This window comes from Elephantulus edwardii, unplaced genomic scaffold (genome assembly GCF_000299155.1).
Source record: "Elephantulus edwardii isolate Elephantulus edwardi_28Jun2011 unplaced genomic scaffold, EleEdw1.0 scaffold00048, whole genome shotgun sequence".
NCBI lineage: Eukaryota > Metazoa > Chordata > Mammalia > Macroscelidea > Macroscelididae > Elephantulus > Elephantulus edwardii.
The window spans coordinates 11,729,492-11,734,607 of record NW_006399798.1 but is presented as its reverse complement, the minus strand read 5'-3'; the positions used below and the strand labels follow the sequence as shown (position 1 = coordinate 11,734,607).

The 5,116-nt window shown below is 36.6% G+C and overlaps 1 pseudogene; it reads right to left on the bottom strand.

The window, feature by feature from the left end:
- Window positions 1-3,490: 3,490 nt before the first annotated feature.
- Window positions 3,491-3,802, bottom strand: LOC102861170 (annotated as a pseudogene).
- Window positions 3,803-5,116: the final 1,314 nt, after the last annotated feature.

Genomic DNA, 5,116 nt, shown 5'->3' with positions numbered 1-5,116 from the left:
TTTTCATTTGTTTGTAGTGAGATTAGTATTAGGTTTATTACTGATTTTGTAGTCCAACTTAGAGTAAAGAAAAACAGGTTATGGGAGACCAGTACCCATCATATGGTTTTGTTAATTAAGGATCAATTTGGAACAATGCAAATTAAAATGCAAAGATTTTGGAATAGTCAGTTCATTAACCCTTTCCATCTCTGAATAACAAATGGTAATGTGAAACTGGTAACCTAGAACCATTTTAAGCAATGCAAACTGATTTAGAGCGTATGATTAATGTCATGTCCGGGCTGAATATTGGCCCTGCAAAAATAAAGGGGATGGTGGAAATAAAAGGCTAAAACCAAAGTTACCACTCCTTTCTCTTCTAAATGAGAGGCTGCTTTTCCAAAGAAACTTCCATGGTGGAGAAAGAAGAGTTAGTTAATGAAAATAACAATTTCCATGCGTCTATTAAAGAAGAACATGTACTCATTAGTAGCAAGTGTAAGCTCCTTTCCTTCCTAAAAAATAATACAAAACAGCAAGAAAAATAATTAAAAAAAATAAATAAAGCAAACAACTAGCATTTTGTCCTTTATTGAAAACTAGAACATTATAGGTTAGTTTTAGTATTTTTCCCATTAGAAAAAGGGAAATAAACTCAGGCCTTTTCAGATACATTTAAGATTTTATGCTTAATCATCTGTTTTCTTTTTTGTTGCTTTCGTCCCCAATTTTGTGTTTGTTATTTTAAAAATAGCAGTAGTTTCTTTTGAAAACAATGGATACTTTACAATTTGGTAAGAAACAAAACAAATCCCAAAACACGAACTCAGTGCAGTCGAGTCGGAATCAAGTCATAATTGGCCTTCCCTTGGATTGCCAAAGTTGAGAGTCACGTGGGAGGAGACTGTGCATCTTCCACTCATGCAACTGCTGGTGGATTCCAGTCTCCAGCGTAGCACAGCCTGTGGTCAGTAGGACAATTCCTTAGGAGTTAAACCACCAGATCTACTATGACATCATTTAACATTTGGTAAGAAGGTTTCTGCTGCTCAATCTAAAGGCTTGAGATTTAAAGTTTACTCTCTGAAGAGACTTGGTACTAATATCTTCTACAGTCTACAGTCTTGTTGGATAGTAATTGGTTTACAGAGAAAAAGAGCATGGTGAATGTCATGTATTAAAATTTCAAATTATTTTAGTCATCTTTGGACAGCCTCTCTGCTTCTGTTGGATGCTAAAAGAAAAAAAAGCCCTCTTAACTACCAAGACCTGAATAACTCATAGTTGACTCTCTAGCAGGTTTTCTAAGATTGTAAATCACGTGGCAGGAGACTGCCTAGATTTCTCCACTGAGCCGCTCCTGAATGCTACTTTCAGTAATGATCACACTTTAGGTTAGCAGTGCAAAGCACTATGGATATGACACCATAGCTAACTAGGTACTTACTGAAACCCTAGAAAACATAGTTTTCGTATGAAACTTCCTATCTTCCCTCATCTTAACTGTCAAAGTGGGATTAGTTGGTCTCTAGGGTTCCCTCCGGATTTGATTCCTATTCTAAGACATCATCGTAGATACAAGGGCTAATTTTGTTAGGAAGTCAGGTGTTGAGTTCTCACTTCTCCTACACCATATTCATTCAGTTGTAATTCCAGAACCTCGTATTTTTTCACAGAGATTTAAGAGTCCATGAATTTGTAAAGATCCACGAACTGGGGATAGGGTGTTAATCATAGGGTTGCATAATTCATTGCGTGGATGGGTTGAAGGAAATGGGAAGGATCTTTTGTAAAAAACAATGTATTCAAATTTTGTCAATAAATCAGAGTAATATAAAAAATTAAAAATTTAAAAAACAAAAATAAAATTATAAAATACAATTTTTAACAAAAGTTTTACTTCCGTTTTTGTAGTTGTTATTAAGTTGATCTCACCATAAAAATTTAAAATATACATTTCAAGGATATTGGATTGCCACATGTTTGTGTTAGATGTTCTTGAATAAGTTTGGTTTTATATATCTAAGTCAATGAATGCACGTAATTTTTCCCTCTCAATTTGTATTTCTGTCTTGTTTCAGGAAGCCGTACTTAATTTCTTTCTTTTTCATTAAGCAGTTTTCTAAGTCATGCTTTCAGTAACTAAACTACTGAATTTAATATAAATTGATCTGTTTGGATAAGGAGCCAACCAGAAGACATGCTGTTCAAATCCACCAGCTTCTCCACAGAAGAAAGATGGGGAAATAAGATGGGAAATGTAAGATTTGCTGCCTCTGAAAACACACTGGAGGGTCAGCTATGGGTGGATTCCTACTCCACAGGACACAGACCACCACCACCCATGGCCTTAGACTTAACCATATGGCCAGGGGGAAGTGTATAAATAAAATAAATCTTCTGTGGCTCTCTCAGCCAAGTGGATACCAACTAACAAAAGAAATTTGTTTTTTCACAGTTATGCAGAAGATTACACACACACACACACACACACACACACACACACGCCATGTATGTTTGATGAATGAAATCCAAACAGATTTCCCACTCCATGTATTCATCAATCTTCAGGATGAAGAATTAAGAGTCTTTTCTTCTGCTACTTTGGGACATGATTTACAAAAACACTATCCATTTGGAATGAGTGAAAATCTAGATGCGGCATGGATGTCAGACCATAATCTCTTGGTAAACCCTAAAGTTTAGTGTGACACCTCAAAACAAGTATCACCCCACCCACACATCGAATTGTACAACCCTATGACTAACACTCTACCCCCAGTTAAGGACAATAGGACTTTTCAAAGAAAGAGTGACAGATGAATCTCGTTCTTAAAGTCCAAGACCAAGTTTTTACAAGGTGAACTGCAGTTATCCAGGAAATGGGTACATGATGCATTGATAACCTAACCAAAAATGATGCAAGAATGAGACAATAAATAAGAAAAGTGCAATGAGAACTAGGTAGAATTAAGCAAAGTAGTACAAGGGAAATACAGGCAAACCCATTGTTTTCAGTAGCTCAGTCTTTTTAAAGGTTGAGAACAATTAGAGACTTCTGTTTTATCGGCTTCTGTTCTGTACTAGATTCTTCTCTCAGATTCAGTGTGTGATATTCTGAAGAATTTAGGAACATGATTGTCAAAGAGGTGGCTAAGAAGGGAGTTTGTAGTCTCTCCATATTTGTAGTTCCAAGAATAATCATTCTTTTAAAATATGAAGGAAATTCACTAGTTGCTCTCCAAGGAAAAGATGTGACAATTTCCCTAAAGATTTACACCTTGGAAGCCTGGGAAGGACGATTCACTATATGGTTATCCAGAGTTGCTGTGAGTTGGAATTAGCTCAATGGCAATGATTTTGCAAATGACAGACACATTTACTGTGCCCACTTTTATCTAAATCCAATAGTTTCAGCTAATGCATCAGTTCATTATTGTTGTTGTTTTTCCAAGGTGATTCGACACATTTCTTTTGTGCTACAAAGCCAAAAATGAATTCAAGCAAATCACGAAATAAGCATATAATGTGTTGATGTGCCCTCTCCCGTGTTTTCTGTGTAGAAACTAGGAAATAGTTCAAGTTGCTTCAGCCCTTCTCCTGGATGCGATGAGGTCTCCATCTGCTAACCATGATTCTCTACTTCAGCTCATAACTGATTGGAGAAATCATCCTCCACATTGTCATCTTTTCTGTTATCTTCCCAGACATGTGCGTCTTCATATTCGCCTACAGCAGCCCAGTATTCAGCAGAGAACTCTTTAAACTCATCATCCTGCTCCAAGACGTCCAAGTCGACCAAGTTCTCTATATCTGACATGGTGCTGCCTTTCTTTGAAAGCCACCCAGGCCGATTAGACTAGTTGGTCTCTCACACATGCTGCCAGCAGCTGCCACCTAGGCTTCCACCTCTGAGATGCTAAGAGCCATCCCAGAACACCAGTTCCTTTTAAGTTGTATGTCCTATCAGCTACTCCTGTCATAAATGTCTTGAATCATAGAATATCATCACTCATGCCAGAGTAAGTTTATTTTATGATTGGGCTGGAAATTTTAAAGTGAGAGAAATCAATGGTTGGAAATAGAGAGACATGTTGATAGGAAGTAGAATGCAGCTTGTGTTTATTTGCGAAAGGTTCTGGTAGTAACACACCTCAAGTTAATAGGTAAAACCTGTCACTTTTTCTTTTAAAATCTAAAATAAGGGAAGTCTCAAATGACTTTGGAAGTGACTCTGGAAGTTCAAGCACCCTTTAAAAATAAATTGAAGCACATTTTACTTCTTGGGACTGCTTCTAATGTCAACTAATACAGACAACAAGAATTAAATAGACTCTCCACAGGCCAAAAAATAATATAAGAACTTTTAAAAATCTTTCAGGATTTGAAAGGAATAGACTAAAATGGAACTTTCTTGTTATTGCTTGAAAATGAAAATTTGGTTACTGTTTCTTTAGGGTTTTTTTCATCCACTTCAATCTATTTCTAGGTTTTCTGCTTCTGGGTGAAGAATCCAAATTTCAAAGGTCCATGGAAAGGATCATTTAGGATAATAATTGACCTTGAATAAAAAGAGAATGTGCTTAACCTCATAATGTTCAAATGAGTCATTCGATGATCTATTTTTCTCCCACTTTTCACATGTTAATGGAGTGAGGAAGGGATGATGACTGGAATGGTCTTAGTCAGGAACTAGTCACCTGTGTTCTCTTTCCTTTTTCCTCCATTGCTGCCAACTATTTCTCTCCCTCAGGGTTCTGTGAGCATTTAAAATACCCGGTAGCTCTACCTTATGAGATGTTACTTTGGAATTTTACCACATTTTACCTTTTCATCACAGTAAATAAGTTACTATTTCTTTAAAGGATGAGATGTTTCCATGCTTATTTTCATCTTAGTTTAAATTTTAAAAGAAGAAGAAGAGGAGGAAGTTTATGACTTCGGTTGTTTTAAGTATCATAGTGTCAACTACAACTCACAGAAAACCAATAAACAGCAGGTGGAAACCTTGCCTTCTCCTTGGCCATTCTCATGCCTTCCATCATGTCCAGGCCCATTGTTGCTGTCATTATGTCAATCCATCTCGGTCAGAGTCTTCCAGTATTTAGGTGACAGACCAAAATAACAACCTTAC